Source organism: Phascolarctos cinereus, unplaced genomic scaffold, assembly GCF_003287225.1.
Source record: "Phascolarctos cinereus isolate Bilbo 61053 unplaced genomic scaffold, phaCin_HiC Scaffold_4;HRSCAF=312, whole genome shotgun sequence".
NCBI classification, from domain to species: domain Eukaryota; kingdom Metazoa; phylum Chordata; class Mammalia; order Diprotodontia; family Phascolarctidae; genus Phascolarctos; species Phascolarctos cinereus.
In genome coordinates, this window is record NW_027555847.1 from 356869001 (window position 1) to 356894975 (window position 25975).

At 37.4% G+C, this 25975-nt stretch overlaps 1 long non-coding RNA gene across 2 annotated transcripts in view; it reads left to right on the top strand.

Moving 5' to 3' along the window:
• The window catches only part of LOC110214704 (uncharacterized), a 39870-nt gene extending 18917 nt beyond the window's left edge, over window positions 1–20953 (top strand). Inside the window, exons 3-5 of one of the 2 annotated variants that reach the window (XR_002326348.2) lie at window positions 10161–10324; window positions 20178–20334; window positions 20635–20953. This is a non-coding gene — a long non-coding RNA (uncharacterized LOC110214704). The remainder of the gene's footprint in view (window positions 1–10160; window positions 10325–20177; window positions 20335–20634) is intronic. The other variant, XR_002326353.2, reaches the window with a different exon arrangement.
• The last annotated feature ends 5022 nt before the right edge of the window (window positions 20954–25975 follow it).

Consider the following 25975-nt stretch of genomic DNA (forward strand, 5'->3'; position numbering starts at 1 on the left):
TTGGTAACCTGTTAGAGACCCTTTTATTTGAATATCTTGTGATTTGTAGCTATGTTGGTTTAATATTTCTTCTCTGTGCTCCATACATAGAAATGTATCTCACCCTACAATTTGGCATACCTCTGCCAGAGTAATCTTCCTTAAAAATCTGTTTAATGCATGCCGCTCCCTTAATCAGAAGCCTTCATTCCCTATGTTGTACTTATCTCTTCTAAATTCTACTTCTAGGCATTCATGAACCTCTATTACTTGGTCCTAGTCTCCTCATCCCGCTTGATTTTCTAATCCTTCCAAATATGAACCCTTTGCTATAGTCAAACTGATCTCTCTGCCCAAGCAACATTTATGCTCATTCTTGCCTTTGTGCCTTCTGCCCAAGCAACATTTATGCTCATTCTTGCCTTTGTGACTTTTGCACATGTTCTTCTTGTCTGAAATGCCCTCCCTTGTCTATGGTTTATCAAAAACCTAGCCATCTGTTTTGAAAGGCCTGGTACCAGTCCTTTCCCTTCTCTTGAAGCCTCTTTTTAAACTAGGAAGCTAGGTGGCCCAGTGGATAAAACACTGGGCCTGGAGTCAGGAAGACCTGCCTTCAACTCTGGCTTCACAAACTACCTAGGTGGGTGACTCTGGGCAAATTATTTAACTTCTGTTTGCTTCATTTTCCTCAGCTGTAAAATGGAGATAATAATAGCACCTGCTTCTAGGGTAAAGGTAATAATCGAAGAGCATTTAGCAGTGCCTGACACATAGTAGGTGCTTAATAAATGCTTCTTTCCTTCTTTGTCTCCTTCCCACTCTACTCAGTTCAATGAATTCTATCTAGCTCATATTAGCCCCTTCTAAATACCCACAGTGTCTTATCACACCATCTAACACTTATTTCAGTGTTGCTTTCTTTGCGGTTTTGTGTGTTCGGGTTGCCTTTCCAAGTAGATTATCAGCCTCTTCAGGTCATGTTCTATACTTCTTCGTCTCCCACAGCATAGTACTGCGTAAAGCGGCACGCAGAACCAAAAGGAATTACAGCACTAGATTAATGTCATGTACCATCTATCCTAATAGTTTATTGATAACATCAGCTTCATGAGACATGGTTGTCTTTCTTAATGTTAATCTTGAGGTTTTGACTGAGTAGTCTTTTGTGACTGTCACTCACACATCCTCCCTTTTGGAGTCTGTTTATTTTCTGGGAGTATTACTTCTTAGAGTAACAAGTTCTATAAGTTTGTTACTTATTGTGTAATTTTGGTGCAGACAGGCAAATTTCAGTTTATGTGCAAAACAGAACTTCCTAACACTTAAAGTTTCCTCAAAGTAGAATGAGCAATGGATGTTTGAGCAGAATCTGGATGACCACTTGTTGGGTAGATTGTAGTAGAGATTCTTATTCAATTTTGGGTTGTACCAGAAGGCCTCTGAGGTCCCTTCCAACTCAGAGATTTTGTGATTCTGTGACTTCATACTTCCCTTTTCCTCCTTGCCCACACCAAATCCTTCTAATCATTTTAGTCATCCTACTCTAGTTATAGCTTTCTTGGTGTATTATAGCTGAAACCTCATATCTAACCATGTCACTAACCTGCTCAATAAACTCCTCCAAAAAAATCTTGTATTTATTTTATACATATTAATTTGTATGTTATTTTATTTCCCCTAATAGAATGTAAGCATCTTGAGGCTAGGGACTGTTTCACTTTTGTTAATGTATCCTTAGTACTGAGCATAGTGATTGGTACATGGTAAAGACTTAATAAATGCTAATTGACTGATTAACATAATCACATATGTTTGTGTATGTGTGTGTGTGTGTAGTTATATTGATGCAGATAGATGGCTCAGTGAATAGAGTGCTGGGCCTGGAGTCAGGAAACATCTGTTCAGAGCCAGCCTCATATTACTTACTAGCTGTATGACACTGGGCAAGTCACTTAACCTCTGCCTTCTGATCCACTTGAGAAGGAAATGGCAAGCCATTCCAGTATCTTTGCCCAGGAAACCCCATGGACAGTATTAATATGCTATGGTCCATTGGGTCATAAAGAGTTGCATGCAACTGAAAGACTGAACAGCATATGTGCACATTATAGTTGCTAATTAAATATGTTTAGTTATAAAAATAATAAAAGATCCCAAAGGTTTGTGGTCTGTTCAAAAGCTTCCAACCCTGCACAAAATGAATACCTTAGGACCTAGGAGGACTAAGGTGAAGGGAATCATGGAGAATGATTAAGATGGAAAGTGTGTGAAAGCATACCTTTCCCAGAATTATTGGATTTCTGCTTTCTTTGCCCTTAGAAGGCCTTCTACCCAAGATTTTTGTAGGTTGCAAGATAGAGCAGGAGGAAGAAGCAAACTCCCCTTCCCCCATCCTCATCCAGGTTTCTCCTGCTATTTGGGGTAGGTTCATTGGAGCCCCCCCCCCAAAAAAAAAGCTGAAGAGTGAAAAGCATGACAAATCTCTCTATAGAGTGTTCATGGAAGTGGACAAACAACAATAGTGAGACGAGAATCGTCATTTGAGAACTTGCTGCGGGGCAGAGAGGAGGCAGCCAGAGGAAGCACGAGGCTCAGACTCCATTGGAGTGAAAACTTGGAGCAGTTCTGTGCTGTTACACACATTTGTTTTCATAGTTAAATGTTTCCTTTGGCTTCTGTGAGGGCAAATGGAATTCCAATTCATAGCTTCTTTCTTTTCTTTCTTCTCACACTCACTGTTTAACCCCCAAATCTGCATGCTCCCCTTTTTTTTTATATCCCCTTCAGACCAGTTTGTTGGGGAAGGGTTTGGGAAGGGAGGAGTGGGATACTTGGAGAAAAGAAAATTCAATCCTGCAATAATGTTTCAGCCTGCTAAATGAGCTATTGTTTCAGTGACCACGTGTGCTTTGTATAGTATCTAGTACTGTCAATAAATTACATAACCATTAATAGTGAATTGTATGTTCCTATTATTTTATGCAGTCTTGACTGAGAGGGAGTAAAACTGGCACATAGGAAAATGAGGGTTTAACTAGTTCAGAGAATATATGTGTGTGTGTGTGTGTGTGTGTATACACACACACACACACACACACACACACACACACATATATATATATATATATATATATATATATATATATATATATATATATATATATATATATAATATCTTATATATCGTATATAATATATAGCCATTTGGGGTCACAAAGAGTTGGCCATGACTCAAAACAACTGAAAATCAATGAGAAATAGTATGGTGTAGCAGACAGAGCACTGGCCTTAGAATGAGAAAGACCTGAATTCCAGTTTTGCCTCTAGCTATGTGATCACGGACCAGTCACCTAACTTCTTAGTGCCCCAGTTAACTCTGTAAGACAAAACAGTTACCATTGAGTTCTAGATCTGCTTTGTTAAATGGAGTTTACCCACAGGGAGTTCTACACATTGATAAAATCATAGGTCTAGATCCCCCCCCCAAAAAAAATAGATAGTTTTTCCTGACATCAATTCTAAATCTATCTTTCCAAAATCTTTAGCTATTGCTCCTAAATCTTCCCCTGGGGCCAATCAGAACAAATCTAATCCCTTTTCCATTTGAGAGCTTTTCAGCTACTTGAAGAGTTTCTCCAAGTCTCTCCTAAGTCTTTTCATCTTCAAGCTAAAAATCCTCAGTTTCCCTAGATGGAGAATGTCATCACAGTGTGTTCTCATATTTAATAATCCTTTATTGATTAGTCAACAAATAAATTAAAAATTTCAATTAATTGATTAATCAACTAATTAATTACTGAGTATAAGTTTTCCTAAGATTGTAAATTCTTAGAAAGCAGGAGCAAAGTCTGTATTACCCTTACAGTACTATTTTTAATTAGACATTTAATAAATGCTTTTTATCTTTGGAGACAAAATTGGTGGGAGGAATAACAATTGTGACAATTAGATCTTCCCCTCTCCTGAATGACCTGAATCCATTTAGATTCCTCTACATAAGTTTCATTTTGTGGCGTTACAAGGAATTCCTACAGTCCATGGAAGATTTGCCTCTGAGAATTCCACTTAATGGATACCACGATGAAACTTTTCTTATGAGTCTTGACTGTAGTATTACTTATTTTTCTAGATGCCATGTTTTCTAGACACTATGATTAGTGTCCTTTATACGGATATTACATAGAAGAATAGGGAGTGGATCTGGGATTTCTTTAATTAAAATTTATTTTAATTGACAGAAATAAATTTTCAAAACACATATCCTATAACAAATATGTATAGTCAAGCAAAACAAATATTATTTGGCCATGCTACAGCTATCTATCTATCTACATATGCATGCATTTATATACATGTGTGTGTATACATATACATACATACATATGTATGTCTATATATCTATACATTTCTCTGTCAGGAAGTTGGTAGAATGCTTCATCACCAGTCCTTTGGATTCATGAATGATCTGATAGCTTTCAAAGTTATTTGTTTTTAGAGTGTTATGATTATATGAATTGTTCTCCTGGTTCTGTTCACTTTGTATCAGTTTGTACAAGTCTTTCCATGTGTTTAAATTATCTATTTCCTCATTTCTTGTATCACAATAGTATTCTATGACATTTACATAGCACAGTTTGTTCACCCAATTGATGAACACGTCCTTAATTTCCAGGGAGTTTTTGCAAAAAGAAAAAGAAAAAGAAAAAGAGCTGCTATAAATATTTTTGGATGTATGAGACCCGTGGTTTCAACGGTAAAAGGAACTCTGTGGTGAGGAGACTCTCGCTATTAATGCAGACCAATACATTCTCTACAACTTGTAGCTAGAGAGTCGCCAAGGCACCGAGCAGTTAAGTGGTTTGTTGGAAGTCACCCAGTCAGTATATGTCAGGGACAGGACTTGAACCTAGCCATACTGACTCTCTGTCAAAGTAATCTTCCCAAAGGGTAGGTTCAACAATAGCACTCCCCTACTCACATGCCAAGATAAATCCTTTATCCTGGCATTCAAGGCTCCCCAAGCATACCTTTCCAGTCCTATTTCATGCTACTTCCTTTCATGCACTCTATATCCTGCTAAACTGAAACTACTGATAGCTGCCTGATTTTATCTTGGCTTGTCCTATCTCTCTGCATTGTCACACATCACCCATGTTAGGATGTATTCCCTCTTCATCTCTGCATGCTGAAATCCTTCTCTTCTTCAAGGCTTGACTTACTAGAGATGCTACTTGCTTGATGAAGTTTTCCTTTATTCCTTTAGCATAATTGAATTATTTCCTCTAAAAGCTTTCCTGAGTACCTTGGATCTCACCTTTGTCCTTCTCATGTTCTGCATTGTATTATATCTTTCTGTGTATGTGTTGTATTCTCCCAAGGACTTTAAGCTTGTAGAAGTCAGGGATTATGTAATTTTTCATTTTTTAAAAAATTCTCATTCCTAGCACAGTGCTTTCCACATTACAGATACATGGAATGTTTATTGGTTGAATGAATTGATAAATGCATGAACAAATGAGTGAGCAAACAAGTGAATGAACTAATGAATAAATGAATGTACTAGGCTACTGGAAGACTCTGCCTGGAATCCTCTATCCTTTATCTACTAAAGCACTTAGTTTGATAACCCAGAGGCTCTGTGCTTTTTATTGGTTTTATAAGTCAAAAGCTTCTCCAAGGTAGGACAATTTCTGCGTGATGTGTTCACAATCATATTGATTTGTAAATGCTTGTTTTTCATTTTAGAGAATGCTCGACTGAGTTTAAGATTAAAGACATTTCTTAATTTTTGAAAAAAAGGGTAACAAAGATTTCCTTGTTAAACCATCAATCATGGGCATTAACACTATGTTACAAAGTGCTATTTATTAAGACAGTCAACAAGTTTTTAACTTAAGTTTCATTTTAGAAATGACAGTAGAGTAAATGTAAGCCTCAGGATAAAAATGAACTTTATATCCTGTTTTTATTCAGTCATGTAGTTTTCCTGGTAGAATTCTTTTTCATTTGAACTTCTTAGATTTCTCTAGCTAAAATTTCTTTGATTTCTTTCCCCACATACATATCTCTGTTTTTGGTCGATAATTCTTCAGAACTACCTGAAGTGTCTCACAAGACTTTCCAACATTGAGAACTGAATCAATTGAAAGATAAAGTCAATCTATCCTTGCTGTATTTCTAAGTGGTAAGAGTTTTCAACTATAAAATCAATAGTTACAATACACCCTAAGCTTCCTTTGTTGAGAAACTAATCAATGTATAGAAAAGCTTGCTGTGTTCTAATCTGATGAAGATTATTTTCTCAGACAAGGGCTGAATCTGGCTGTTGATTTGTTCAGTAATAGACTTTCACATAAGTTTATCTAGCTCAAAAGAGAAAAATTTTAAACTCAAAAGCATATGGAAGTGATTATTGATAAATCAAAATAAATTAATAAAATAAATAAAAAAAAAGAAATGCCAGGAGCAGCACAGAGATCTGTACACAATACTGATCTGACTAAGACCTTTGATATTGTCAGTCACAAAGGCTCGTGGAAGATCAAGGCAAAATCTGGTTACCAGGAGTTCATCAGCATTGTATGCCAGTTCCATGATGGCATGCTTACCTGGATAATGGACGATGACCTTGAGCTTTCCCAGTCACCAAAGGAATGAAGCTGTGCTGTGTGCTTGCTCCCATGCTTTTTATTTTTATTATTTTTTTGTTTGTTTTTGGCTTTTTGATGAGGCAATCAGGGTTATGTGACTTGCTCAAGGTTTTAGAAAAAAATATAGAGAGAGAACTGAGTCAAATTAATAAGAATACAAATAATGCCCCAACTGATAAATGGTCAAAGGATATGAACAAGCAGTTTTCAGAGGAAAAAATTATAGCTATCTATAATTATATGAAAAAATGCTCTAAATCACTGTTGATTAGAGAAATACAAATTGAAACGACTGTGGGGTACCACCTCACACCTATCTGATTGACTAAAATGACAGAAAAGGAAAATGATAAATGTTGGAGAAACTGGGAAAATTTGAACACTAATGCATTGTTGGTGGAGTTGTGAACTGATCCAGCCATTTCTGGAGAGGAAATTGGAACTATTCCAAAAGGTCAACCAAACTGTGATCCAGTAATACCACTACTAGATCTGGACCCAAAGAATAAAAAATGTAAAAGGACCCACATGTAAAAAAATATTTATAGCAGCTCTTTTTGTGGTGGCAAAGAATTGGAAATTGAGGGTATGCTCATCAGTTGGGGAATGGCTGAACAAATTGTGGTATATGAATGTAATGGAATACTATTGTGCTAAGAGAAACAATGAGCAGGCACATTTCAGAAAGACCTGAAAAGACTTAGATGAACTAATGCTGAGTGAAATGAGCAGAACAGGAAAACCACGTACACAGCAACAGCAACATTATGTGAGGATTAGCTATGATAGACTTAGCTCTTCTCAGCAATACAGTGATACAAGACAGTTCCAAAAGACTCATGATGGAAAATGCTAACCACATCCAGAGAAAATTTATGGAGTCTGATGTAGATTGAAGCATGCTGTTTTACTTTAAAAATTTTTTTTTCTTTCTCATGGTTTTTCCCTTTTGTTTTGATACTTGTTTCTCAGCATACTAATGTGGAAATATGTTTAACATGGTTGTACATGTATAACTTACATCAGATTGCTTACTGTCTTGGGGAGGGGAGAGAGAAAAAAATTTGGAACTCGAAATTTTACAAAAATGAATATTGAAAATATCTTTACATGTATTTGAAAATTATTCTTTTGCCCCCCTCCTTATTAAGGGAGGGAGGAAGTTCCTCCAACCTACCCACTAGGTCCTTCCTGGATCACACAAGTGAAAAAGCTACTTTTCAATAAAAGTACTTAAATATTTGTGAGCACTGAACAACTCATTCAAGGCTCTCTTTATGGAATGATTAAGTCTGTCCTTGAAAGCAATAACATTAAATAAATGCAAGTGCTGATCAGGAATCTTAACTGACTATGCCAAGATGTACTTCAAGACTCTCACCTCTGTGGTAACAGGCAGGGAACGTGCAATGAAGTAGAGGAAACCTATCATTTTCTATGCACTTTATTAAGTCCTCAGAGTTCTTGCTAAAGCTATAGAAAACAAATGTGTCATCCATACATTGATGACGTCCCGCTCCCCTTCTAGATACTATACCTGATGCATAGTAAGCCATGTTTACCCTACTCCCACCACCATGGTGCTCATAGACATTGTTCCCTTATCTCCTACCCTAAATATCACTTAAACAACAGTGTCAGATGCTGTGCTTCTGTTGCTATTCAAAAGTCCTGTGCTGACCCATTCCCAGCTCCAGCTGGAAGTTATTTCTGCTGTCATGGCAACAGCGCTGTTGCTTCTTACCAATACCTCACTTCTTTCTCTAGTTGTGTTGACCAGTTCTGTATTTGTGTATTCCTGTGCTCTTGTAGTAGTCATCTTCTTCCTGTTAGTGTCTAATGAATCTCATGTATCAGTCCCAAGGACTAAGGACTCCTATTTCTTCCTCTTTTCCTCCAGTCTCTCTTTGTATCTTTTAGATATGTGTGTGTTTACACACACACATGCACACATACACATATGTTGTTATATGTATACACATACATAGTCATATGTTATGCTTATATACATAAATAATATATTAAAATAAAGCTAGAGAAGTTATTGGAAGTGCCCTGAAGTGCCCTCTACTTTACATCTTTGGAACCAAGCCAATTCTTGCCCAGGTTCCATTCCCTCCCCCCTATATTTTACTGGTCTTAGACATTTTAACATATCAAGAAGCACAATGTGATTAATTTTCAAATGTTGGTTATAGACAATACATATTACAAGTTAAGGGGAAGAAATGATCATTGTGGTCTGAGGCGACCTCAGAATATTTCTTTTTTTTTTTTTGGCAAGGCAGTTGGAGTTAAGTGACTTGCCCAGGGTCACACAGCTAGCAAGTGCCAAGTGTCTGGTCTGAGACTGGATTTGAACTCATGTCCTCCTGACTCCAGGATTGGTGTTCTATCCATTGCGCCACCTAGCTGCCCTGACTTCAGAATATTTCATGAAGGATATGACTCTTGAGTTGGTTCCTGAAGAATGGGTAGGATTTGGATAGGAAAAATGCCAGGGTAGGGTAGGTAATGCAGGGATCAGCCAATAGTCTTTCCACTGCCCTATGCTGCCCCACATACAATGCTAGGTGTTATGGCTATAAAGGCAAAAAAAAAATTTACTCCATACTCTTCAAGGAGCTTCCGTGGAATCAAAGAATTAAAATTCTAGAGCTGGAAGTTATTATCAAAAGATTCTTTCCTAATTTTGAATTGTTATCATATCTACATCTGTATTATTGCCTCTATAGTTTTTCTGTCTCCTACTCTTAGTTCAGATCCATAGGTTTACTTCTTAAATCTTCAGCTTCTTAGAGAATTATGAAAGACAGCGTGTTCTTCTGTGGTAGAATGCTTAGAAAGAACTTGGGATAGAAACAGAATAACTTCTTCAATACCGTGTGTGTTTACGTAAGCTGTTATTTTTAACACATGAAATGTAAACATAAAGAACACAGATTATCTTCACATTTAGATTGTATAACTTTGTATTAATAGTTTGATTGGAATTTTATCAGAAAACTATCACTTCTTTCAGTGTTGCCTAAGTTACTAACCTCTCTAAGCAACTCCCTGGGACTTAACTACTAAGTTACAGATGGATTTCATGGAGGATTTTCCCACACTGGGCCCTCCACGAGCTGACAGAATCAGAGGTCCTTGATAGACTGAGCTATTACCTTCAAAGAATATAAAGGTTTTGCTTCATTCAAATTTGCTGTAATCGTTTGGTTTCCAGAAAATCCCAATGGTAATTGTAATTTTGTAGTAACAATAGGAAAGTAAGATTCCTTACTTAGGAAGTAAGAAATTACTTCCTAATTTCTTAGGAGTATCTATAAAATGAGGTGTATCTCTATCTATACTGTAACATCCTTCACCTGTGGTTATCTTTGTCTCTGTTTGTGTTATTTGGATACCCTCCACCCCCGGCAAAAGAAATAAGCAACCAAAAGTTGAAAAAAATCCGTGTGAATTGGTCTGTGTATTTAAGCCTTTCAGAAATACAGAGTCATAATAAAAATAATTTATTTTTCTTTTACCCAGAACGTCTTACTTGATGGATAATCTAGCTTAATCATTGAATGAGGAGACCATTTGAATGCTAATGCCTTTAGTGGGTTGGTGATGCTACTGTCTGGAGGCCCTTTGACCTAGATACCCTAACAAGAGTGATTACAAAGTAACAGATGGAGTCTAAGAGAACAGAGGTGAGTGAAATGGATTCTAGGGCCCTGTAGGCCCTAGATTCTAGGTTCAGCTTCTGATTCAGTTTCAGGGCTGCCATAGAGGCTGAAGATTGAAATTTTTAAGTCTGTTCTAGTCCAAATTTCACACCCAGGAAACATCCACAAGGTTTCCTTGAAGCTTCTCTACATTTAGATCTAGGTCAGGGGGGCATTTTAGCAAATGGAGTGGACACGGTATCTTCTGGTCGTCACTGTTTGCCTGCTCAGCTCTTCGTAGCAGTAATGTAAGTGCTTAACGCATGCTATTTCCAATTACGTAGGGAATTGCCACCAAAATAAAGTACATTCTCTGATTCTGGCTATCATATTCACTACAAGTGTTTAAGTAACTGACTTAAGCAAACAAAGTTGCCAAAAGATCTGAGAATACAGAAGATTGGCTAAAATTATACAAAAAGAGCCAATGCCTAAATGAAGGACAGACAACTTCAGTAACAATTCTTTCCTGCTTAGTTATCTGTACCATTTTATAGTGTAATAATAAGCCTACCTGATTTTCTCTCCTTTTAAGACATTCAGACTTGGGAAAGAACCAGCAAAATTGCATTAAATATGTATATCTATATTAGTGAAGGAATTTTTATTAGTTTAAAATTAAACTATTTTTTGGGGGAAAGTGGCATTATATATTTAAATGCTATTAATAAGATATCTCTCCTAAGTATAATTTCCTGTATATTAAGTTCTTTCTCTGTGGTTTAATGAAAAGAGCACTTACTCTGGAGTCACTGGCTTTGCCTTCATTCAATTTGTGCCTTTGATGTTTACCACATATTTGGTCTTAGGCAAATCACTTAAAATTTCTGGGCCTCAGTTTCCTCATCTGTAAAAGGAAAGGCTCATATATGGCTTCTGATGTCTCTTCCATATCAAAATCTTTGATTTCCATAAAAGATGTTTGAGGCTTCTTTAAAACAATCATGAAAGTGATAATTCAGATGCATGATGAGATATATTGGTTGTCTACAAAATGTTGCTTATTACATTGAAAATCCATAAATAAATAACCAAGATGACTTAGAACCATGTTATGAAGCTCATAAGAGGAAAGCTCTTTACTTTGTGTGAATATTCCATACTATGACCTGATTAATCAAGTGGATAATGGAAAAATATGTTGAGCTGAGTTTTCCTGTAAAGTATCATGTAGCGTAATGTGATCTTGGATAGACTTTGAGAGATAGTGGAGGGTAGAAGGGCCTATTGTGCTTTGGTGCATGGGACCACAAAGAATAAGACATGGCTGAATGACTGAACAACAGCAAAAACATAATGTGATAAGAAGGAAGAAATTGGGAAATCAGCCTGGGGTGTTCAAGTTGGTAGAAGCATGGTATGGTTACTTGTAGCACTAGTTGAAAAATTATACATTAAAACAGATGCCCATAAATTGTAAAATAGTTTTTTTAATGTGGTACAGAAATGTAATAGATATACTTCTGTACCATAAGAAAGGATGAATATGAAGAATTATACGACTGATGGAAAGTAAGGTAAGCAGAATCAGGAAAACAGTATATATAATGACTATCACAATGTAAACAGAAGAACAACAATACCTCAACAAACCAAATTCTGGATGATAAAGGTTGGCACTAAAGAAGATAGAAGAAAATGCATGTTTCCCTTTTCTTTACAGAGACAGGGGGACTGAGTATGGAATACTGCATACGTTGTCAGACTTTGTTGATATGTCTGTTTGGCTGAACTACTCTTTCCCTCTCTTTCTGACCTAGCATAGCTCTAATTTATGCAATTGCTAAAATGGTAGCAAAGGCAATGTGACTGATTTTGAGATGATGGGAAGGTGGATGGGGATTAGAAGGTATCAACTTCACCCAGCAGTTCTGAGGAATGAACACATTTTTCTCCCACTCTGGCTCTGCTTTCAGTCAACAGAGTAAAATAGAGTTTCTACTGGTGATGTGTAGAATCTGGTCCTCAGAGTTTGGTGTCCATGGAGCCGTATAGTACTTCAGAAAGAAGAAAAGAAAGATCATATCACAATGGTGTAACACAGATGCACTGGCTTCTTGTTCCTGGGTGGGTGACTTTCTCTTTTGTGGTTAGGACCATGGTCGCGTGCATGCAGAAGGCATGAGTAGCCTTCCTTCAGGGAAAGAGTCAAAGGGAAAGTCTTTTAGAATGTGCTGGTATACTCACCCCACATTATGCCTACAAATGACTCTGGTTCCTTTGTCCTATGAGTACTTTAGTGGGGCTGCTCTTTTTGCTGAGACATTAGCACACCATGTACCCCTGGAGAGTACCTTGTGATGAGTTCATACAAAAGGATCAGCAAAGACTGTGTCTCTCTTTTAGATCTTCTGAAAATACCCTCCTCCGTCCTCCATCATAACTGTAGAGTCTGATGAACGAAAAATAATATTCAAAGTTTTGATAACTGTAACTTTGTCCATTTGTATTTGTAGACCTCAAAAACTGGAAAAACCGAATGTGAACAATTTAATGCTCTGTTCCCAAGTGAGATTAAGGGTTACATATTAATGGAAAACAGAGGAAACAGAGTGAAGGGAAGGCCAATTAGAAATCAGGAGGTTCAAGCCCTCTGTCATTAACTAGCCATAAGACCTTAGGTATTTAACTTTCCTGGGGTTCAGCTCTCTATAAAGTGAAGGAATTGAATTGGAAGATCTCTAAAGTATTGCATAACTCCCAGGGATCCAAGAAGACTGGAAATAGGATGAATTTGGATTTTGGGACAGACATATCTAGAGCTAACAGGATTTTGTAAGATTTGATCCCAAAAAGCTACAGAAAGCTAGACTTTGAATTCACTTTCTACCCATAATTGCTGCCTCATGTGTAGATTGCACCTGATACATAAAACTTTTACTGCCTGTTGTTAAAATAGTTTTTATTACAGTCTAAATTTGGCTCAGAATTGGTTGCTGTTATAAGGATTAACTATGAAATGGAATGTGGGGAGTAAAAGTTGGGCTAGGCTACAGCTAGACTAATTGCCACAAGAAAGAACTCCTAGCCCTCAGGGGCTGCCAGCCAAGGAACAGAACATATGCTACTGGCATATAGAATTCTGGCAAAGAAGCTAATAATGAGGAGGGTAATGCTTCTGCCAATATGAAAAGAGGAGAAATAATGGATACTTTGCTTCTGATTGCACTGCTTGTAGCTTGGGGAGATGGTAGCAGGGCAACAACAGAAGAGTTTTTTACAGCCCTTGGAGATTGCATATGACAAAATACTACAACTGCCTGAGTTAAAAGTAAAGTTTTATGGAGTGAATCAGTTTGCCAAAGAAGCTCTTTTTGTAAACTGAGTTGCTTGAATATGATTAAGAAAAAATGAACTTACTTATTGGAGACTTCAGAAGCTAAATAGCTTTTTGGAAGCAAAAAAACATTTTAGATAATCACATAATCAGATATATTATTAAAGGCATAAATGATGGTTTAGTCAATATGTGAAAAAAAATTTATCTTCGTAAGATGTAGGTGTGATATTTTTCGACTTCAAAATAAAAACATGATGTCTAGCAATAGGTTGAAATGCATCTGGTATGGATTTATTGGAGAAAGGGGTGAAAATGTAAATAATAATTAACTGAAATGGGAGAGACTTTTAGAATTAGACAATGTAAGCTCCTTGAGGGTGGAGACTGTCTAGTTTTTAATCTTTATGTGTCCAAGTGTTGACATAAATAGATACTTAATCAATGCTTTTAATTGAATTAAAGGAAACAAGGGAAAAAGTGTACATAATGAATGAGATATATAATAAATGAAAATACGCAAGAGGATGAACTGTTGCAAGCAACTGAGTACATGATGTCAGTGAGCAAGGAAAGCCTATCCAGATAGATTGACTTTAATTAACTATATCTGGAGAGCCTATTAATGCAATGTTAAAATAATTGAGTTGTAGCAGTCTTCACAATGGGAGAGTTTCCGAGAGTTTTCAATTACAAAGTTCTATGACAAAAGAATCTTGCTGCTTGGATCTGTATTCTGTTTTGGAGCCATTTAATAGCCAACTTCAAAGTAGAGGAGTGACCAGGAGATCCAAGGGTGAGGAGATAATAGATCATGGGATTATAGATTTATATAGCTGGAAGGGAGGTCAACAAATCCAACCCTCTGTTATCCTCCCCATTACATAGATGAGGAAAATGAGGCCCAGAGTGGTCAAATGATTTGCCCAGAATCAACCCACAAATAAATGTCTGTCAGGATTTGAGCCTAGATCTTGCTGATTTCACGTCCAATGCTCTATTCATGATACTGTGTTGTCTCTTGATAAGCTTCCTGTTAGATTTTTCTTAGGAAGTTGACTTCTAAACATATTTTCTTTGGTTTTAAAGATGAATAATGGTAATGTGGATACCAAGATTTTATTAAGTGTAAAACTCTAGTAGAAATAGTAATTTGGAGGAGACTACATTTAGCTTATTTACTAGCTTAGCAGCTGTCATATACAAGAATTTTTTTGCAAAATTTTGTAAAAACAAAACAAAACCAACCAACAAACAAAACCAACCAAAAAACCAAACCCGCAACACTAAATGAAACAATATTAACCGAGGTTTAGGAGGATCTAATGGCACTAGACCTCAAAACATTTCTTATCATCAAACAATGGGCTTAATGATTTTATAGGTAGATTTTATAATGTTATGATGGGGTTTGGGCATAATATATTCACAATATCATTGCTAAACAACATCATTTGGGGCAATGTTATGCAGTCTATGTTTATGTCAAATTAAAAGAACAAAGCTTTGTGTCATAGCATGTGCCAGGAGACTAATGAAAACGAAGCTGTCTGGCTTGTAAGCTAGAGTTTCGAAATGGTTAGTTTGAGACAAATTTCATGACCTTCTTCTCTGTGGAGTAGCAGTGAAAATTATAGCATTCAGTAATTTTTTAATAAAGATTTATATGCTAACTACCACCAACCTGGATGGCCTAGGATGAATATCTATTTTGCTTTTGCATAAATTTGAGTTATTTCACAAGCTGAGTAAAGTGAATATGGATGCTGAATTCACTTGCCTGGGGGTGGAATGGAAAAAAAAATAGAGGCCACAAAGGAGAAAAAATTGCTAAGATGTTCTTTAGTCATCAAGAAGATTGCACTGTATGGAACCATTCAGTGATGGAAGTCTTTGGGGATGCTTATGTAAGTCCAAGCAGAAATTCACAGGAGAAAGGAAAGAAGGAAGGAAGGAAGGAAAGAAGGAAGGAAGGAAGGAAGGAAGGAAGGAAGGAAGGAAGGAAGGAAGGAAGGAAGGAAGGAAGGAAGGAAGGAAGGAGGGAAGGAGGGAAGGAAGAAAGGAAGAAAGGAAGAAAGGAAGGAAGAAAGAAAGAAAGGGAGGAAGGAAGGAAGGAAGGAGGGAAGGAGGAAAGGAGGAAAGGAAGAAAGAAAGGAAGAAAGAAAGAAAGAGAAGGAAGGGAAGGAAGGAAGGAAGGAAGGAAGGAAGGAAGGAAGGAAGGAAGGAAGGAAGGAGTATATTGGTTTGTAATCAGGAAGGTGATGCCATGACTTATAAGTGAATTGGATTTAAGTGAGAGAGGGCTATGCAAGTCACCAGTTTCACTTTCTCCACTGGAGCCATCTGGATCCAGTGGCCAGATATAGATCAGGATGACTGGAAATGCCCCTGATACAGTGGGAGACCTTGGCCTTTTAAAGCTAAAGTCTTTCCCAGGTCTCAGTTTGACTGAGGCAATGCCCATTCAGTGATTAAGACTAAGTAAGAAATGAGGCAAAGAATGGCCTCTTTTACCTAGTCAAAAAAAAAAAATCAATCTGGGAGGGGAAGACCCTTAGGATTTCTGGCCAAAACAGAAACAATTGCTATTTACATTCACTCTGAGCTATCAGGGCCCAAACAATGACCAAGTGAGGTTTGGCCTGGGACCTATTGTTGGCCAATCAGTGAGACCCAGAGTGAATTGGATTTAGAGCCTGGTCCTTAAGAAAGAAATCTAGCCCATAAACCCCAAGATGTCTTGAGAGGTTTCAGTGATCAAAATTTACATTCCTTTGGACAGAGCACCCAGAGGTAAGGATATGATATCCTATGTGGACTGAGGGGGAGGAAGGAAGAAGGGGAAGGGAAGGGAAGAGAAGGGGGAAAGGGGAAGGAAAGAGCTGTTTCATCCAACTGGAACTGGCCAGTTGTGTCCCCACTGGGGCAGCTCATACTGCTCACACGTTGTTTTTTGTCCTTCCTTTCAAAGAGAACCGTGACCTCAGGAAGATGATGCTATGACTTGCAAATGAATTGGATTTAAGTGAGGGAGGCCTATGCAAAATCACCAGCCTTACTTTCTCCTCCTTAATCCCCCAAATCTACAACATTATCTAAATTTACAGAAATGAATTAACAAAGCATTTATCAAGCATTTACTATATACAAAGCACTGTGCTAAATGTTGAGGTTTCAAACAGAAGAGCAAGACAATCTTTGCTCTCCAGTAGCTCACATTTTAATGGTGGAGATATCACTTAGAGAAGGATCAGCTTCAAGTAGATTGAGGGGCTTTATTGTCCTCTGGGTATGGGTGCAAAACAGGTGGTGATGCTTCTTCTTTCATGCCATTTTCACTGATCAAGTGATACTGGGTTTTGATGTTGAACCGTTTTACAATGTCAGGACATTGGTGATAAATATTACACTATTCTATCTATAATGTACCTTTCAAATAAGCCTTGTTTATTAAGAAAATATCCTAAGACTATGAAACTTTTTTTTTGAGTGGCTACTTAAGCAACATGAGGTCATGGAAAATATACTGAACTTAGAATAAGGAGAGATTAAGATGTGTGACCATGGGTAAGTCATTTAACTGAGCTTTAGTTTCCATGTCTGTAAAATAGGAGTAATAATACATGTAAGTTCTATCGCACAGTATTGCTACACACACACACACACACACACACACATGCACACACACATATATATACATATACACCTATATATACACACTGAAAACTTTAAAGCACTATAAATTGCCTTGCATTATTATTATTAATATTATTTGTTATTCAAATAGGTTTTTAAAAGGTTAAGCTATCTCTTGGTCATATCACTTTTTTTCTTTAAAAGGGCAGTAATAATGTCTGTTATACTTAACAGTAAAGATTAAATAGGGTGTTTTATATAAAGCAACTTGCAAATCTTGTGATGCTATATGAATGAGTAAATGAATGAATGAATAAAGCATTTATTAAATACTTACCATGTGCAGAGTACTTTATTGGGGATCAGATAGAAAAGTAAGACAGCCCTTGGGTTCAGGGAGTTCACATTCCAAAGGGGAAAGACAACACATATGGAAGATTTCACTTGTGAGATGGAAAAGTCCCGTGGTCCTTAGAGTACAACATTCAAACAGATGTGAATGCTTCTTCTTCAATGTCATTTCCACTGATAAGATCATATTTGTTTCTGATGTTGTTCTTAAATAAATACCAGTTTTTTATGCCCAAAGGGCAATCAAACTATCCAGCAATACCACTACTAGGTCTGTATCCCAAAGAGATCATAAAAAGGGAAAAGAACCCACATATACAAAAATATTTATAGTAGCTCTTTTTGTGGTGGCAAAGAATTGGAAATTGAGTGGCTGTCCATCAATTGGGGAATGGCTGAACAAGTTGTGGTATATGAATGTAATAGCATACAATGGTGCTATAAGAAATGATGAGCAGGAGGATTCAGAAAAACCTGGGAAGACTTACATGAACTGCTGCTGAGTGAAGTGAGCAGAACATTGTACAGAGCAACAGCAATATTGTGAGATGATCAACTATGATAGACTTAGCTTTCTCAGCAACAATGATCCAAGACAATTCCAAAGAACTCATGATGGAAAGTGCTATCCACATCCAGAGAAAGAACTGATGGAGTCTGAATGCAGATTAAAGCATACTATTTTTACTTTTGTGTGTGTGTGTGTGTGTTTCCTTTTGTTCTGTTTCTTCTCTCACAACATGACTAATATGGAAATAATGTTTATGTGATTACACACATATGATCTATATCAAATTGCTTACTGTTTTAGGGTGGGATCAAAGAAAGAAAGGAAGGAAGAACTCAAAAAATTTTAAAAATGAATATTAAAATTGTCTTTATATGTGTGAATGGAATTATGATTTCATATTAATTGATATGATATGTATAATGAATATACTAATAATTTAGATCTCTCAGAGCTGCCTTTTCTGGCTTGGGGGTCAGAAACTCACAATGTAGCTTGAAATGATCAGTCAAAGCTTTGACAATGCTCTCACAATCATTGCATTCCTGTGCCTATATACCTTATGTGAAGCAAATCAAAGATTGTAGAACCTGTTCCTATCACAGAATGCTGGTCCTGTGCCCGACCACATAATGACCCCCAAGACTGGAAACAATCAACTTGAGAACTGTTCCCACAAGACTCAAGAACACTTGTGTTGTCCTACATTCGTGTGCTTGTGGGGAAACCACTCAGGCCCTGGAAATGATTATGTTGTAATCCACCTTCCCCACCTTTTTCCACTTGTGCTTTATGTATATAAACTGTGCCTTCACTCCAGCATGTGGAGCTCTCCTCAGAAGGATTTCAAAAGGTCTGCAGACCACATTCCCCACTTTAAAAATAATGAATTAAACTGCTGTTTGTTTCCTGGCACTCCTGTGTGTGGCCTGTTTTGTGTGGCTCTGACTCTTCACAGGTTAGAGATTGGTCCTGTCTGGACTAATATAAAATTCTGTTAACGTAAGTAATTGGAAAAAATAAAAAACCTATTATTAAAAATGCCAGTTTTTGTTATACTGTAGCAGGTGAGAAACCTCAAGTATCTATACACGTAAAAGAGGAGAATCATGGCCCTTGCCTCCACCATTACAGTTGCTTCATATCTCCTTTCTGAAGCAAAACTGAAATCTGGCATCAGTGACTTATTATGAAGGAAATAAATTAAAAGAGAAGGAATTAGTCATAGCATTGGGCTTTTTTTTTCCCCCTAGTTGACAGAACTTGGAAGTAACAGTTGGAAGTTTCAGATGGGCAAATTTAGGCTTGATGTAATAAAAAAGATTCCCAACCACTGGCTCTGACCAGAGGAGAAATGAACTTCTTTTGGAGGCAGTGGGCTCTCCTTCACTTGTGATCTTTAACCCAAGGCTAGATGATGGCTTACCAGGTAGAGTGGAAGCATTTTCCAATACTCTTACATTTGCTTGCCAGTCATAATCATAAATGTGATACCCTTATATATAAAAGTCTTATGGGTAGTGTTACAAGTTGGAGTTTGTATTTGGGACTAGACCTTTGATTTAGGTGATTTAAGGAACTTTAGGTGAGAACCTAAACCAACAGAACTCAGCAATTACTCTGTAATTCGTAGTCTTAGTGAGTTGTCTGGAGCACTGAGATTAAGTGATTTTTTGGGCATCCAGTAACCAGAAGGAGACAGAGATGAAACTTGAACTCAAGCTTTCAAGATTCAAAAGTCACTGAATCAGGCAGCCTCTCACCTATAGAAATAGTGTGCTTTCAGATTTGGAGATTGGCTCAGAAGAATTAAGAATTAAGAAATTCAGGGCCTTAGATCAACAATGGTATCTTTTTTTCTTCTTTTTGTTGCTTTTTGATATCTTCTGCTCTGAGATCGCATAGATAAGGACTGTCTCACAGACTCCAGCCAGGGCCATGAGGGCAGACCCACCATTTCTATGCAGTAAATAATAAATTTGTTAAGATGTAGCTGACAAGGAATTTTGCAGAAGAGTTTAATTATGGTAAAGACAGAGTGAATGAAAGTTCTCTTTTGGTTTCAGACATAGAATGACCTCTGCCTGAACCCAGGTACTAGAATCCTCTCTTTTGTGCTTATGTATTGTACAACACCAGAATACTAAACCACTGGATGGGACCTTTGATGCAAGATCCATTCAGGACTCATTTCCAGACAAAGGACTCAATTTCACATAAAAGGTATGTCCATGGCCTAGCTTAGTGTGGTTTCCACCCAGATCAAATCCAGGTTTCTGGGAAGATCCATTGTCATCATCGGGAGTGCTATAGGGGAATTTCCTCTGTGGTTAGAAGTGTAAAGTCCCGCTCACTTTTATATTTTCTATCTCTTTAATGCAAATTTTTTTTGCTCTTGCCTCATGGCTAATTATACTACAATGTTCTCTTAAATCCTCAGTGACTTTAACAAAGTCCATCACTGAGTGAATTTGACTCTACCTTCTAACCCTATTCATCCTTCTTTTTTCTCTCCTTTCAAAGATGGATGCAGAGACAGCAGATCATACCACATTTTCCTCACTGATCATTGTCCTAGAACCCTTGGCAAGTCAAGTAACTGGTGAATTATTATCAACACATTCCGAGAAGGAACTTATTCTGTGACTTAAGGAGAAATCTAGGAGGTCCCTTTTTCTCTATAATAGCTCACAAACTGATCTGAAGATCCTGGCCTCTGCATGAGACTTGACCTACAGGCCCAGAACAAGACATGCTTCCAGCTCCTTCCCATTCTAGAAGTACCTTCAACAAATGTGAAGTGCTCATATCTTTATGCTTCATTTCTTCATTATATTTCCGGCCAGGCTTTCAATAAATGTTGCTAAGATATATACAAGATTGGCTCATAGAGTGTTGTTTTTTTAATCTCTGATATGCAGGTAGATTCATCCATTAGAGGGCATTTACTAATAAATAATGGGGCAACAGAGAGGAAAGAGATAATACTTAATACTGAGTATAATACTTGACTTGACTCTTCTGGACTATTTGGAAGGTATATAAATCCCTGTCATGTATAACCCTCAGGAATCTAAGAGTAAGAAGAGAGCCAAACTAATCACAATATGTTGGGAGGGCCCTCAAAGGCTCTCCAGACCAACTCCTTTACTGAAGGAATCCTTTCTACAACACGAATTTCAGAGATGGGAGAGGTAGTGAATGAGTGAATCAAGGAAAGAATAAATGAGTCAATGAGTCAATGAATCACTTTGGGCACTGAACCCCAATAGGACTCAGTTTTCCCATGTAGATGATGGGGTTGAACACAATGAACTACTTTGATCCCTTCGAGCTATGAATCTGTGATCCTATGACCCAGAATTAAATATGTGGAATTTAATGTGCGTTCTGAAATTTTTAGTGATCCTGAAGACAAAGAAACTACAATTGCAATTGTCTTATTGCAATTATCTATGTTCTTTACTGAATTATGTAATGTTATGTCTTTCAGTGTTAATATCCTTGAATGAACTGTTTAGAAACCAGAAATACATCAGAGGAGAATATTCCCCTCTTCCTCTCTTCCCAAGGTACCCTCCCCTGCCCTTACCACTTACAATAGTTGGTATGCCCCTTGGGTAGGATGGGGATTACTAAACTTCACAGATGGATATAATAAAATTAAAACAGAATGGCTCCCTAGCCTCTGGAGAAGAAAAAAAAACAGATCTGTATGGCCAAAACTGACTGGGCCTGATGTTGAGTCCTAAGGTAACCCTGCAATTTTGAGATGGAGAATCTTCTAATTTCAAGCTTTTGCTTTGTTCAGTTGTTTCAGTCATGAGGTTTTCTTGGCAAAGATACTGGAATAGCTTGCCATTTCCTTCTCCAAACTCATTTTATGGATGAGGAAACTGAGACAAACAGGGTTAAGTGACTTTTCCAGGGCCTTGTCTGAGGCTGGATTTGAACTCAGGTCTTCCTCACTCCAGGCCCAGCATTCTATCCATTGCACCACCTAGTTGTTGGTACCTTTGAATAATTGGTTGACCTATTGGAAAGAAATCAGCAGTGATTATCCAAACAAAGGAGTGACAAGGATTCTTTCTGGCCCCTGTGAGTAGGACAGGTCAAACTGGGACTGACTAGAACCTGGAGATAAGATAGGTCCATCAGAGAATTCTAAAGGAAAAACTGAGCAGTTTAGGTCACCCAAAAGTATAGTGGTAAGCCATAGGCAGAGATATAAGTAAGTGGTTGATGTCAGGACTCTTGATATAGCTGTGGTGTTTCCATTAAAAATTTGGGATAGGTGTGGCTACCCTGTACCAACTCTCCATTAAAGAGAGTCTGTGAAATAACACTCATCTTTGAAGGATGTCACATGTGCAACAACATATATCCATTTTCATCCACCTTCTCCATGACTGTAACATCAGACTTTCCTGTTCCAGTTTTTAAAAATTTCTATTCATCTATCTTAATGTCTTGTTGCTAAAAGGAAACCCAAGTCTGAATAACTGAAAAAATAATAACGGTCCTAAAGAATACATGATGAAATGAACCTCCTTCACCTCACCGGAAAGTGAAAGAGCGAGGCAACTAGAACATTACTTCTAGTAATATAGGCGAAGGCATCATGGTCAAAACATTAGCAGATGCTGCTAAAGTTACTGGAAGATACTGGAATAGTTTGTCATTAGGATGAAGTCCCTGTATCAGGCATTTGTTACAAGACAAGGTTTATTTCTTTTGTGTGACTATCAATGAATCCATCATTTAATATGTGTGTGTGAGTGGTGATATTTCTAAAAAAAAATAATAAAAATAAACTAAATGGCTTTTCTGAACCTAGGAAAGTTTGTCTGAATATATAGAAGTTGTGTCTCTCTCTTCTCTATTTGTCCTCTTCTATCCTTTGTTCCTAATGTAAGCTAAACTACAGAAATGATGGTCCCTTTGTAATATGTGGGACTGAATACCTTTTTTCAGATTTTCTCTTATTAGAGACCTCTGTAACTTTGTCTCTGAGTAAGGTAATTAAAAGTGTCTGCTCTTTTGGCCTCTGGCTTTATTTTTTCTTCTCGGACTTCAAATGGCAACTGGTGACACCATGTACTTCAAACTGAAGCACGGAATTGGAAGTGTTTCTGGAAGATTCCTTGTTGGGAGATTAACACAAAAAATATACACATATGCAGAAACATAAAATCTACCCTCATAACACACACACACACACACACACACACACACACACAAACAAACACACATATTAAATGGCAGAAACCTGTCAAAGCTAAGTATTTTCATCAGGTAGTAGGGTTCCTTCTAAGTCAGCCTGACAAAAGAAATTGCAACACAATCAGGTCTACACATGGCTCTATATGTTGACAGATATTTTGTGTCAAGTTTGGTTCCTTACTAGAATTTTCCTTCCTTGTGAATAGTTGAACAATGAATATTTTTAGATAAATGACACTTTGATCAGTTTGGATTTCTTTCAAGAGGTTTCAGAGTACAATACATCCAGCTTCAGAGGGAACATTTATGATTTTCTTCTCAGAAGTGAACTTCAGTTTCATGTGATGGTCTCTTCCAGCCTCATAAATACTAAACTTTAGTAGCATCTGCTAATGTTCTGACCATGATGCCTTTGCCTGTAAAAGCTGCATCTTGGATGAATCAGTCTTCTTCTTCTATTTGCTAGATATAATTTATTACACAATTTACTGTGAGTAATTGGTGAGTGGCTCACAGTAAGGATGTATGAGAAAGATTCTCTCTTCCATTGATTGTTACTTCTTTCTTGGAAAGGAAATACTGTGAAAGTCTTGGTATCTGGAATTTGAAACTAGCATGCATAATACTAATACTACTATTACTACTAATAATAACTAGTATTGATATAGGGATCTAAGATTTGCAAAGCATTTTACATATGTTATCTGACTTCATTCTTACAACAATCTTATGTATCCCCATTTTATAGATGAGAACACTGAAGTTGAGAGAAGTTGTGATTTGTCCAGGGTCACACCACTAGCAAAATTCAAGCAGGATCAAACTCAGGTCTTTCTGATTCCAAATCCAGAACTTTATTTCATATGCCACTTAGTTGACCCTCTATGAATGCTGAAGATCATTGAGGGCTAAGATAATCATCTTTTTTTTATTTCATCTTCCTCCCTATGACATTCAAAACAGTATTCTGTACAGATTGGGAACCCCATAAATGTTGACTGATGGGCAGAGTAAATAGTACCCCTGTTAGCCTTGACTCTGTCTTGTTATGAATAATCTGATAGCCAGAATTGCTCACGCAATTCACCACATTTCATTTTTTTCTTGAAAATTTTGTAAACCTGACTGATAGAAAGGCCAACACCTGAGCTTGCGAGTAAGAAGGGAGTAGTATTGGGTGGGTTTACTTTGCAGAAAGAAGGGACCAGATAAGCACTGTCATTGCTTCATATGGTTTTGGCTAAGAAGAGCATATATCGCTCCCGTGGGCAAAGCCAAAATGGCAGAGTAGAGAAAGCACTCTGATGAACATTCCCCTACAAACAAATTTAAAATAATGCCTCAAATCAAATTCTGGAGTAGCAGAACAAAAAAGAAAGATAAGAATGAGACATTTTTCTAGCTCAGGATAGCATAGGAAGTTAAAAAGAGACATGAGGGAAGAGGCTGGCTCTGAACCCAAATGGATGAAACACCAGGGGTGGGACTATGTGGTGAGCTATCAAGCCAGAAATAGTAAGGGGACCTAACAACTGGTCAGAAAGGAGTTTACAGTGAACTCCTATGGTAGCACTGGATGCAGAAACAGAGACTTTTTGGCAACTCCATTGCTTATACCCACTTCTGGGTCAAAGTTCAAGAGCAGAGAGGAGAACTTTCAGTAAAGAGGGAATGGAAGCCCTGAGGGGCAGAATCACTTCCAGGCACAAGAGATCAGGGACCCTGAGGAACAATATTATTTCTGGCCACAAGGGAGCAGGGGATCTCTAAGAAGCAGTATTAATTGCATTTCCAAAGGCCCTTCCTGGATAGGGACCAGAGTGCAGGCTAGGAGAACAGTAACCACATTTCTCTCCAGATCACAGAACCTTGGAAGCACTGAAAACTTCCAAACCTCCACAACTAGCTCTGAAAACAGCAGCACAAAAAAGCCTGAAGCTTGAGACAGCGTCCTTTCAACCCCACATTGGGAATAGAGCCCAACATTAACACAAAGTTCCAAATCAAGAAATTAGATGGAAAAATGAGCAAACAACAACAGCAACAACAACAACAACAACAAATGCTGACCACAAAAACTTACAATGATGCCAGGCAAGATCAAGACACAAATCCAAAAGAAGACAATGAGGTCAAAACAGCTACAAGCAAAGCCTCAAAGAAAATGTGAATTGGACACAAGCCCACAAGAATTACGAGAAGAGCTAAAAATGAACTTGTGTTTAACTAGGCAGTGGGGTTAAGTGACTTGCCCAGGGTCACAGCTAGTAAGTATCAAGAGTGTGAGGCCAGATTTGAATTCAGGTGCTCCTGACTCCAGGGCCGATTCTCTATCCACTGTGCCACATAGCTGCCCCCTAAAAATGATTTTCAAAATCAAATAAGAGTGGCAGAAGAAAAAAAGAAAAAAGCAAAGGAAAAAAATTATGAAAAGACAATTAGCAGTTTGGTGATGCACATAAATATACTGAAGAAAATAACACATTAAAAAAACACATGTGGCCAAATGGAAAAAGAAGTACAAAAGCTAACTGAAGAAAACAATTCCTTAAAAATTAGAACTGGGCAAGTGCAAGCTAATAACTCCATGACACATCAAGAAGCAATAAAACAAAGTCAAAAGAAAGAAAAAAATAGAGGA